Source organism: Camelus bactrianus, chromosome 13 (genome assembly GCF_048773025.1).
Source record: "Camelus bactrianus isolate YW-2024 breed Bactrian camel chromosome 13, ASM4877302v1, whole genome shotgun sequence".
NCBI classification, from domain to species: domain Eukaryota; kingdom Metazoa; phylum Chordata; class Mammalia; order Artiodactyla; family Camelidae; genus Camelus; species Camelus bactrianus.
In genome coordinates this window covers 26397501-26410594 of record NC_133551.1, presented here as the reverse complement: position 1 = coordinate 26410594, position 13094 = coordinate 26397501, and the positions used below count along the sequence as shown (strand labels likewise).

Sequence of the window (13094 nt, the reverse complement as noted above, 5' to 3'; positions counted from 1 at the left end):
GAGTCTTTTGGTGAGTATTCGTATGTTCTGAATGAGTGTATCAAATGAATCTCCTTAAAGAAAGATGTCATCAATGTGATGGCATACCTGTGCTCCTGGAGAGAGCTGGCTACAGTTAAGATCGTACCTGCAAAGACTACGTCTGATCACAGGGATGTTGAAGTAGCCCATGAGTAACCAGATAAGATGCACTATTGTGTCCTTTAGAAGATGAACGTAAACTGCATCTGAGAGGGTATTGAAATAGACACTGAACGTATTAGCCAAATCTATGACTGCAGAGTATTTACCAGTTGCTGGTTGGATGGAGTCAGTAATTTTAATAATATTGGGTGTGGAGCCTTAATTGGAGTGACTATAGCATTAACATTATAGTAATCCACTCTGAGGTGCCATTCGTTCTTTCCAGGTTTAATAACAGGGCTGCTAATTGAAGCAGTGGAAATAATCACGCCTTCTCTAAATAGGTCTTATATAATGGGCTTCAATGCTTGAATGACCTATTTAAATTTATATTGGGCTGTATGAAACATTCTATCTTGGGGAAAGGTCCATAGGGTCTCATTTTATCAAGCCAATTGTAAGTGCCAAAGACTTAATTTAATTTTAATTTATTGCTCGTTGAGTCAGAGCAGCCATGACCACTATGGATATTGTAGAAAATTGGGCACTATGACCACAGGGAATTCAGGCAAGGCAGTAGTTCCAATGGCTAAGGCCAGGCATACTTGTTTATCCTCTGTTTTATGTTCAGTGACTCCCATAACATGGTGGGGGGGTACCTTGTTAAATTTAGTGGGATCTGGAATATCTTTATTTCAATCCCCATAATGATCAAGGCCACAAAGGTTAGCAAATTGGTGAATTTCAGCAGATATTAAAGTTAATTTAGAATCTGTGTTGTAGAGCCAAAATGTCAATCAGTACCCTTTTACCTTTTTGCTGCACAAATCCTTTTAGTGAATTTTGGATTTTCCTTTGGGTCAAATTTTGGACCTCTGTTTTGTTTGTTTGCTTGTTTGTTTGCTTGTTTTGTTTTGTTTTGTTTCCTCCCCCTAGATTCAGGTGTTTGTTTTTTTGCCTTTTTTGATGGTTTCAGCAGGGCAGGGTGTCCTCTCTACTCTGCTCATATTTGTGTTTCTCCTTCCAGAGAGCCTCAAATCAGTATTGTTAGGGTTAGGGACTTGGCCAATGTTAAGTCAGTGGTTGTCCCAGAGGGATGCTGTGGGTGTGTTCCCTATAGCCCTGAGGATCTGAATCTTTGTTGGGACAGAAGTGTAGTTAGCAGCAGCAATAATGGCATTCTGTAGAGGCCTGGTGAGCCATTTATTTTAAGTAGTCTGACCTCAGTATGCGACATCGTAATTTCTCTTCCTCCACGTGAGCCATCATCCAATGGGCCCACATATTGCACAGGGTATGAGTGTTTCCCCTGAACACTCTATAGAATGGGACTAATGCCTGCTTGAGACACACACTCAATGGCCACAGGAAACGTTGTTCCCCTGACCCTAGTGTCAGTCATGGCTAATACTGGAATCAAGACTCTTACTTCAATCTGAAACACACGGGTCCAGGTTGAGATATACTACCCAAGTCATTTTAAGGAGGACCCCAATCCTATGGTCCTGTCTCTAAACATTATCAAAAACTTCCAACATAGGTTAATGTTTTGAACTAAAAGTTTGTGTCTCCCCAAAAGTCATGTGTTAAAAACCCAACTCCCATTATGATTGTATTTGGAGAAAGGATATTTGTAGAAGGTAATTAAGGTTAAATGAGGTTATAAATGTGGAGCCCTGATCCAATAGGATTAGTGTCCATTTAAAAAAAAGATACTGGTGAGCTCACTTTTTCTCTCTCTCCACCAGGTGAGGGCACAGTGAGAAGGTAGCCATCTGCATTCCAGGAAGAGTCCTCTCATCAGGAACCAAGTTGGCTGGCACCTTGATCTTGGACGTCTCAGCCTCCAGAACGGTGAGAAATACGTTTCTGTTGTTTAAGCCACCCAGTGTGTGGTATTTGGTTATTGCAGCCTGTTCTAACTGAGACAGTTGGTTAAATCTAAACAGAGGTTTGGTAGGATTTGTAAGCACAGCACAAACCAGCACAGCCTAAGGCTCCAGCTTGCCAGCAGGCAACAGCACACTTCAAAGACCATTCTAGCCAGAAGGCAGCAGAGCCCGTTAGCAAGACAAAGAGAGAAGAAAGACCCCTGGAGGTGATGGTCGTTATCCAGGCTTGCCGCCTGCTCTGCCAATGGTGGTTATCCTCTACAAACCGTATGAACCCTCACCCCAAATGTAATTCAGATCTTCAGACTAATGATGCCACAAGTGCTTCAAGAAGATGTGAATAAGTTTATTACTCACATAATGAGGTTTTCGTAAGAGAGTAGGGTAGGCTTCCAAGGTGATCTAAAAATGCCTTGAAAGAGCAGAGAAAAAAGACCGATTAGGCTTCTACCGTGAATAAGGGCTGGAACTGCATAGCTTGAACTTCTTGTGGATGCCAAAGGAGAGAGCACCTGGACTTTCCTATCAGCTCGTAGGGATGTGGGACTTGAAAGCTGTCAGCAGCCGAGCATCGGAAATGAAGTCAGACTCCTTATTACAGATGTTTCGGCAATCTAATTCTTACTTTAGCTTTTTTCCCCCCTCTTCTCTCCAAGTTTGAGTTTGTTTTTATTTCTCTTGTGTGCGATTCATAGAGCTTCTCAGATCTGTGTATTTGATACTTCATCAGTTCAGGAACATCTCAGCCATTATCTCTTCCACTGTTGCTGCTGCCTCATTCTCTCCTCTCATTCTGAAACTCAGAATTGTTATGTATTGGACTCTTTATGTGTCTAACCTCTCATTTGCATTTTCAATCATGTTATCCACGCGTTGCCCAAACTGCCTTATGATCACTATTTAAACTCAGTTATATCTACTTTGATTTTTTAATTTTAACAAGTATAATTTCCATTTGTAGAAATTTTAATTATTACTTTTAATCTAACTAGTCATATTGTGAAGTTTTCATTGTCAATCTTTGCATTTCAGTTCCTTCCATTTATTCAGATAATTATAGTATCAGAACTCTTTCTGGGTATTTTGCTGTGTGACTTTGCCATCTGTCCTCACTCATGGTACTTTGTTTTGCTTTCACATTTGATTGTGAAGTTATATTTTTCAGAAGTTTATCTGTAAAAACCCTTTGAGTTTTAGGAAGGTGATGGGTTCCTCTAGAGTGTACTAGAATTTGCTCCTTCCAGGAACCCGAGGCATCAATCTAGGGTTACTACATTAAATTCTTCACATAAAGTTTTTTGAACCGCCCGTGGTGTATGTGGTTTTTTTTTTTTTTTTCTTTCCAAATCCACTTTGAGGAAATGTTGTGGGGTTAGGAATTCTTGAGGAAGATATTTACCCCTCTCTAGTATCAGAATTCAAGACAAGAACTTTTCGTGTAGTATTCTTGAGGAGGGATTGGTTTATTTTAAATTCACTCCTATAATGGCATTGCAGACCCACAGGCTTTGTTTACCTTTTTCAAGGTCCCTTGTGACCTTAAGGATCAGAGTTCAAGTTCACCTCATTCATCAAATGAGCTCAAGACAAAAGTCAAATAAAATGCTTAGTAATTTATCTTGGTTCCTTCCCTTAATTTTTGGTCTGATTACACTTAATGTTCTTTTAAGTTTTTCAATGCATTTAAGTGAATTTATTGTTGATGCAGATGTTTGATTCAGTGGAATCATCAGTCACTATGCTTAGGTTACTTTTTGTTTTTTATGCCTTATTATTATTATTTGCTGTTTTCAGAAACAACAATAAGAAGCCTTTCTTAGTAAATGAGGTTTTTAAAACCCTGACTGTGTTAATTTGGGCCTTCCTTTTGTTTAGAAACTAAACTATTTCTTAGAAGGCAAAAGATGATTTTAAGTATCTGGAAAAATGATTCTTATAAAATGCACGTATGGTAATTGGTTTTGCTATTTTTAAGAATCCGGTCTATAACAGTTGATTTTAGACAGTCTCCTGAATTTTATTAAAAAGTGACAATTGTTTCTTTAAAAATGAAATACTCTTCACCTACAGTATTTATTTATGGAATTGTTTTTGTTTGAGGCATAAATAGATAACAGGATTTTTTTCTTATCACAGAAGTGATGCAGAAAACTGGAACTTTAATCTCATAGACTCTATGTACATGTAAAAAGATATCTCATGTGTGGTAAGCTATTATACTGAGAAAAAGCAATGATTATGCCCCTTCCCCCTCACATTTATGTCTTTTGTAATACCTTCACACAATGATGCTGGGCGTGGTCATATCGAAGTTTTGATCAATGAGACATTTGCAAAAGTGATACAACCAGAGGTTTGACACATACTTCCACTTTGAGGCTTACCCGCTTAGAATTCTCCCTCCTGGAACTCAGGGCCATTTTATAAGTTAGTCCTAGCTTTCCTGCTAGAGAGGTCTCATGGAGAGGCCCTGGAGGATACAACGTCACATGAAGAGCTGGCAACGAGACTGAGTTGACTGAAGCAGGCAAGTCCAAGGACCAAATAAGTAATAAGAGAAGCATTCTTGGCCCTTCCCGTCCAGCCTGTCTAGATGAACACAACCTCAGAGTGACCCCAGTGGACCCATATGGAGCAGAAAAAGGGCCCAGTCAAGTTTAGAAACATGAAAAACAATACATCCCTGTAGTTTTAAGCCAAAAAGTGCTGGGATGGTTTATTGTTCCAGCAACAGTAGATAAAAAACAACATGTAAGATGTTAAATTCAGATCTGGATACTGGGAAATTTTGCTTTCTCATGTAAAAGTGTTACACTAAAAGCCAAAATGAATATGCATTTCCTGCATTCTGTAGCATGCTCTTCGTTTCCAGAGTACTTTGAAAACATTTCTAAGGAACAAATTTGAGATCTTTCTCATCTCTCTTTCACTGAGATATCTTATTTATAATGAAATCATCTGGCAGAACTCAAATAATTCTATTATTATTTTGATCTATTTTAAGTGAAATGTTATGCAAATGTTTGCTTTAACTGCTAAGAGGTTTTACAGGATTTAAAGTCTATATTGATTAATATTTCAATGAAATTTTGACCTTATGTGCTCTTAAAAATATCTCTGTTCTCAAAAGCTGTAATTCTGTTGAATGGTTTTTCAAATGCTTGAGGAGTCGTACTGTGTAATATTGGCTATACTTCACAGTATGCAACATTATATTGCATGTGTGTTTTACTATTGAGTGATTTTATTTTGTAGTCTGGCTAGTACTGTCATATAATTAAACCGTAAACCCATGTGGTGTAAAGGTCAGACATATTAACTGTACAAAAGTAAATTCTATATGTTTTTAAGGTTCTATTCTGTATACACTGAAATCAGCATAAGGAACGAAAAAAACTATGTATGTTACAATTGAAATTTCTAGTCTTTTGAATAAGGTTTTGCAGCATCCTATTATAAAAAAATCTTACCAAAGTTCTTTTAAAACATGCCTCCATTCTCTTGGAATACTTGTCGAGAACACATTCCTATAAGATATTTTCAACCTTGTTCTGAATAAGACTGATCACTCTAGTTGTTGGCTGCTTTTTGTCCTCTTAACAATTCCTCTTGTAAATACATGTTGATTTTTGCTTTGTGCTGGCTTTTACAGTAGAAATATGCTATAACTTTCTTTTTGATGACCAGAAATTTGGAAGATCGTAGCTGACCTATTCGTTGTAATATCAGGTTTTTTTAAGTGGACGCAATAATTTCAAACTATTTCTAAAAGTGTATCTTTAAAGTTCAGGAGAACACATTTGCATATACTAACTATGTTTATTCCGTTTTAGCCTTAGCCATGGAGATTCAAGAGAAATCAAAGCTTATTCAATCTTAAGCAGTACTATTATTTGATAGACCACTGTGATATTAATATAAATAATTCTTAGTAAAAAAATTATAGTTATTCTTTGAGAACATTCTGAATTATATTGAAATGGGACAGGTGCTAATATAAGAAGGCAATTAAATCACTCATAACATATTACCTTTCAACAATATAGAAGAGTATTTAGAAGTTATTTATTCATTTATTTTAAATGTGACAATTACTTTAGAGTAGATATATACCTTAAAGCTTCATTTCTTCACCTGATAATTTATATCTTCTACCATAGGCCTTCCTAACTAATGAGTCCATGAAGAGGCTTCCTGATGTTAAATTCGACATGTATATCAATATGTGTATTCATCTGGGGAGAATGTCCAAACCTTTCATCAGATTCTCAGATTCATAATTGCAAAAATGTTATGAACGTGATTATCTATATCAAGCTTTCCAATCTAGATATGGGTATTTTCTCTGATGAAGAATATGTAATTTCTTTAAATTCTCAGAGTAAACTTAAATGTATTTCCAATGTATTTTTCCCACCATTCCTAGTTCTTTTCCTGAGGAAAAAAATCACTAAGAAAAAAATCAAATTACAACATTGCAGACCTTCAAATAACTGAAAATAGCTATTTTGATTATTCTCATTTGTACTTAGAGAATTTTGCTTTTTGTAATTTGTGAATGATAAAAACAGAGTTGCATAAAGTTTTTCATAACATTATTTCAAATCATACTACAAAGCTACAGTAATCAAAGCAGTATGATGCTGGCACAAAAACAGACACATAGATCAATGGAACAGAATAGAGAGCCCAAAATGAACCCACAGTTACATGGTCAGTTAATCTACACCAAAGGAGGCAAGAATATAAAATAGGAAAAAGACAGCCTCTTAAAAAATGGTGATGGGAAAAGTGGACAGCTACATGCAGAAGAACAAAACTAATCTACTTTCACACATTGTATGCAAAAATAAACTCAAAATGGATTAAAGACTTAAATATAAGACCTGAAACCATAAGACTTCTAAAAGAAAACAGACTGTACACTCTTTGACATTGATCTTAGCAATATGCATTTGGAAATGTCTCCTCAGGCAAGGGACTGACGGTGATCATTTGTAATGTATAGAAATGCTAAATCACTATGTTGTGCATCTGGAACTAGTGTTACAGGTCAACTATACTTCAATTTTTAAACATTTCTTTGTTTTCAAGTCTATAAGATTTGTAGTGGTGTTCTTTTCTTTTGTTTTTGTTCCTTATGTTGGTTACATATGGTTTTTGTTTCTCTTATTCATTCTCATCAAGGCTTTATCAATTTTATTAGACTTTTCAGTGAATCAACATTTGGCTTTATTGATTTTTTCTATTGTATATTAATCTTCTGTACAGTTTATTTCTGTTATTGTTAACATTTCACTTTTCTTTATCTTTGGTTTTAACTTGCTGTTATTTTTTAAATTTTTTGAACTAGAAACTTAGATCTTTGATTTCAGCCCTTTTAAAAATGCTTTTTAAGGTGACAAATTTTCCTTTAAGAGTAGTTTAATCTGCATATTTCAAGTATCGATATGCCACATTTTTATAATTATCAGTTATCATACTATATGCTTTAGTATATATAAAGTTCAAAAACAGGCATGAGTAATCTATGTTATAGAAGTCAGAATGATTCCTTACCTTTGGGAAGGCTAGCATGGTAGTGATGGAGAGTGATCTGTGTGGCAGTCCTGGGGTTCTGGTATGTTTTATTTTTTGCCCTGATTTATGGTTCTATGGGCATATACACTTTGTAACACTTTTTGAGTTGTGTGCTTATGATTTACTTATTTAAAACACTCTGTATTTACTTCAATTATATTTTTAATATTAAAATTTTTAAATTGCCATAAATAAAAAATTTTGTTTATAATAATTTAAAATGCAATTTGAAAATATTAGCTTTCATTGCAGAAGGAGCTTCTATGTTAATAAACAATCTTAAAAGAGTTAAATTCAACACAAATAAAAACTTAAAGTTCTCTAATTTCATTAAACATCTAATTGAAATGATCAAAATAAATTCAGCTTTTACTTTTTTTTAGTGCTTATACATGTAATTTAGTTATTTTTCCACTCGAAGGATATATATCAGTTTTTCCATTTAGAATAGTTTCATTTGATAATTTCCAAATTAAGAAATACTAGAAAGTCAAGTAATTAAGCTTTAAGGAAAGAAAAATTCATAATTAAGTATCCTGGAAATTGTCATAATTGTAATTATTCTGGCATTATTCAGAATATTAGTTAAAAAGTGAGATTGTTAATTGCAGAAATACATCAATACCACATTATCATTGGTCCACTGCATTTTCCCTCTTAGTTAGAATTAGGGCTTAGAAATACATGGTTGCACTTGATCATTCTAGTTGTCATGTTTCATTGAATATATGGTTTAATGGACCATTTTATGCACAAAGTCTAATAAAAGAGGGTTTTTTTTGTTTTGTAAATGACAAAAGATAATTTTAACTTTAGCAAGTTTCCTGACATATTTTCTCTAATATTAATTGCACTCTCCAGATTTTATTTATGCTCACCTCTTCTCCTTTCCTCAGCAATGTTCTGCTCATCCTCTAGCCTTTTCCCTGAAGTCTCACTTCTTCAGGTAACCCCCACCTCTGCTACAGGTTACAATAATCCACTATGTGTGCACTCCCCTAGCAGCCTTCACCCTCACCTTGTAATGTGCTTCTCACCTGTATTTATTTGTTCGGTGTGAGCTCTTTTCCTAGGCTTTAAACTTCCCGAGGACAAGATCATGGCTGTGTCATGCATCATTGCATATTTCAGAGTCTAGTAGAGTGTGTAGTCCTAGTAAATTTCAATAAAATATTTGTGGACTGCATGGAATAAATGTGATGTTCTAAATGAAATAGGATTATCATAGATACTTTATTTTCTGATTCTTGAAGGTCTGTCAAATTTTAGTTTTGGAGAATCAGAGAATTTGAGGTAGATGTTAATGTGTTTTGTTTTGTTTTGTTTTGTTTTTTGATCTTGAGGAGGCCTGATGCAGCTGCTGTAAATTTCAACCAGTTGGGACTGGTTACACAATGTTACATGTGGATACAAAAGCATTCTCACCCCTTTCTAATTCCTCTAAGATATTCAAGGATGGAAAATAAAAAAAAACTACCTTCTATAACCTTGATCCATAGAGGACTAGGAGTAGTAAAGTAAAAAGGGAAAGAAAGATATTTGCTCATGTCGAGAGGAAACTCTTCAGGAAGAGAATGCCAAGCCCTTCCATGGAGCCTAATGTCTCCTTTCTATTAGATTAAGTTCATTATTTGATTGGAGATATTTGGAACCTTACTCAACACACTCATTACCTCTACACAATTTGCTTTTGAGCTACAATTGTAAATTCAATGGCTTGTTTAATATACAAAGCAATGAGACAGATCCTAAACATTGTTCAGAAAATTAAAACTGATATTATCTTAAAATTGTATTAAAATATAAAACCAATATTAGGATAGTAAATACACTCATTATTCTTGTCATTCTAAGAAATGTTAAACTAGAATTATTCTTGTTTTGATATATCTTCTTGGATATCAGTGTCCTCTAATTAGAATTACTAATCGAGATATATTTGTGAACTGTGAAGCAGATGGCTTGGAGCCAAGGCCTTTTATTTTTCAGTGTAGCATTGTTTATGTCAAAATCCAACACCAGTTTTGACATTTAATGACTATGAATATTCTACAAAATACTTTATTTTTCTATATATCATGTAAAATATGGTACTTTATAAGATTATTTCTGGGTGATAGGTAATACAAAGAGGTACTTTAGAGTTAACTCATTAATAATTTAATATCAACAAAACCTTGATTTTATGCAAAAATGAAGGGAAATTTTGGCAGATGTTATAAAATAGAAGCTAAAAAAGTTATAATATGTTTGATGTTAGAATAGGCATAATACTTAGTTTTGAGTATTGATTTCCATCAAAATCTTAAAAAAAAAAAAAGTAAGTACCCTGGACTATATCCCAGGAAACAGCTGAATAATCAATATATAAACAAAACTTACAGATAATTAGATTAAAAAATATTTACCTAGAAATGTTGGATGTACAGAGATAATCTGCAAAAACTTGATTTACATGTTGTAACATTTTGTCTCTCATTAAGTGCCTTTGCTTTTGCTATTGATTTTTGTTTTCTTTTTATAGACAGATATTTAAAATGTCTCTTGTATCTGAGTTGGGTATACAGAGAACACAAGAATGTCTTTTCTACTTTGGGTCATCATTCTAACTACATGTTAGAACAGGAACAGGGAGGAAAACATGAAAATATCAACTGAAGAGTGTACGGGATGTGTGCAGAGTTGACAGAAAATCTCATCTTAGGAGGGCTATATTTCCTATAAAATTGAAATCAATACCTGTACATAGGTATAATTCTTTCAAAATTCTTTATACATTTACTAATTTAGCACCTGATCAGAAAAGAGTTATATCCAGTTCCTGCACTATTGAAATAAGTATTTCTGAAAGACAGACAAAATCTTTCCTTTTGTGTTGTATTTTTTATGCAATTTTGTGGAACAGATATTTTCATTCTGTATCTGACTAAGTACAAAGAGCTTTGTTATATTATGAATACTAATTTTTATAGAAAGAAAAAATTATCAAAGTAATGTATGATGATGCAGCATAATTGGACGTGTCCGATTTGATTTCAAAAGGGTATATTTAGAAAGGTACAAAAATAGCATGATGAAGTCCATCTTCTTATAATAAACTTGATTCCAACCATCTAACATCAGTATAAGGCTACCCTAGAACTAGAATATTTCCTATATGAGAAGAAGGTATTCACAGTTACTAAAGTGTGGCTTTCTCATTTTCAAAATGCATACCCTTAAGCGTAAAGATTTTCAGCATATTCTTTTATTCTTCTTGTGAATCTAGAAGACAACCAGAAGTTGCCTGGAGATTACCTTTAAATGAATTTCTGAATAATGCCAGAAAATATGATACTTTTTTGTACTAGCCAATACTTGACTCTGAATTTTTATTTGTATATCAAAAATTATATCCAAAACTGCTTGAGAAGCTATAGTTTAAAAATGAAAAAAGAAAACCAACATGGTGAAATAGTGTTTTAATGAGTCATTTAGAAAATTAGCTTTTTTCCCTCAGATATTTTTTTATTGAAGTTTAGTTGATTTACAATTTTGTGTTAGTTTCTGACATACAGCATAGTGATTCAGCATATATATATATGTATATATATATATATATATATTCTTTTTTATATTCTTTTTCATGATAGGTTGTTTACCGGATATTGATCTTGTTGTTTATCTATTTTATATATAGTAGTTTATATTGATAATACCAAACTTGTAATTTATCCCTCCCCACCCTTTCCTCTTTGGTAACCATAAGTTTGTTTTCTATGTCTGTGAGTCTCTTTCTGTTTTGTAAATAAGTTCATTTGTATCAATTTTTTTTTTAGCTTCCACTTGTAAGTGATATCATATGATATTTGTCTTTCTCCTGATTTACTTCACTTAGTATGATAATTTCTAGATCCATCCATGTTGTTATAAATGGCATTATTTCATTCTTTTTATAGCTGAGTAATATTCCATTATATATATAGGTATATAGACATATAGATAGTTAGATAGATCACATCTAAAATTAGCTTTTAAATAGAATAAACCCACATATACTTATCACCCAGCTCCAGAATTTTGGCCAATTTTGTTTTATTTACTCCCTCACTTTCTTTTTGAACTGAAATATTTTAAAGAAAATCTCAAAAGACGTTATTTTACCTGTAAACAGTTCAGTATGCATCTTAAATTGATGAGGATTTTTATTTTTAACATAGCTACCATTCAGTTTTCATACTTTAAACAATTTAAAGATAATTATCTTCCCAATGTTCAGATGCTGTAAAATATCAAATCTTCTGGAAAAAAATTTTAAGAGGCAATGAACACCTGCATGTCCTCCTCTCCTTTAGATTTAGCCCCTGTTAAAATGTGGCCATTTTGCTCTTTCCCTTTTCCCCTCTTGCTCAGGAGTGCTTGCACACTCACCCTCACATGCTTATTTTATCTTTTGAAAACATTTGCGAATTAGCTGCAGACATCACAGTACTTCCTCCCTGAATAATTCAGTCTGTATCTCCTAAGAGCCAGGTATTCACCCACATAACCACAATACAATGACTGCACACAGAAAAGTTAACATTAATATGATACAATAGGCTAATATGCAATCCACATTCAGTATCTCTCGATTGTATGCAGACTATCCTTAATAGTTGTTTATTTTATTCTCAATCTAGGAGCCAATCAAGGATTGTATTTTGCACATAGCCTCCCTTAATCTTAAAGAACACTTCCTATGTCTCCCCACCCCCCTGACCCCCTTTTTTTTAATCTTTCTTGATACCGAAGTTTTAAAATAGTTCAGGCCAGTTGTTTTGCAAAATGGGCCTCAGTTTGCATTTGTCTGAGTATTGCTTCATGGTTAGATTTCAGTTAATACTTTATTTTTTCAGCAAGGATATTACATGGCACATCAAGAGATACATGATGTATATTTGTTCCGTTATTGAAGATGTTACATTTGCTCATTTGGTTAAGGTTGTGTCCAGCAGATTTCTGCATTGTAATTAATAAGTAATATTTGGAGTGAAATTTCAAGAAGTTTTGAATAACTTGTTCCTCAACAAATTTTCACTCAATAGCAACTATCCTTTATTATCCTATATTATTTTATACCCAATCTTTATTCAAAACTTCTCATTTGCCTCATAAATATTTTGAGTTGTTTTGTTTGAATCATGATGCCGACAGTGTTTACACATTTTATTGCATTTTAACGTCCCTTTAATTTCTTTTATTCTTTAACTTCTGCCCTTCCCACTTTCCTCACACCCACTCTCTTTTCATGTCCTTTATCACTTTGTTAGATCAGTTGGTTTAATTGCATTGTAGAGTAATCATTTCCTTGTGTTGTAGTCAGCTTGATCTTCTGTTTCCCATATGAACTGGCAAGCTGGTAAACTGTAAACTGGTACTGAGGTCTAGTGACTTGGCTAAATTCCATTTCAGATTTTTAAAGGCATGTACTTCATAAGTGGTGCTGATGACTTTCTATGTATCTCTTAAAGGAAGAAT

At 33.7% G+C, this 13094-nt stretch overlaps 1 long non-coding RNA gene across 4 annotated transcripts in view; it reads left to right on the top strand.

Annotated features, from left to right (window-relative positions):
* Positions 1-13094, top strand: part of LOC123619270 (uncharacterized) — a 243719-nt gene that overhangs the window by 181094 nt on the left and 49531 nt on the right. For all 4 annotated transcript variants that reach the window (XR_006727827.2, XR_006727828.2, XR_006727826.2 and 1 more), the window contains one exon: positions 1872-1977. This is a non-coding gene — a long non-coding RNA (uncharacterized LOC123619270). The remainder of the gene's footprint in view (positions 1-1871; positions 1978-13094) is intronic.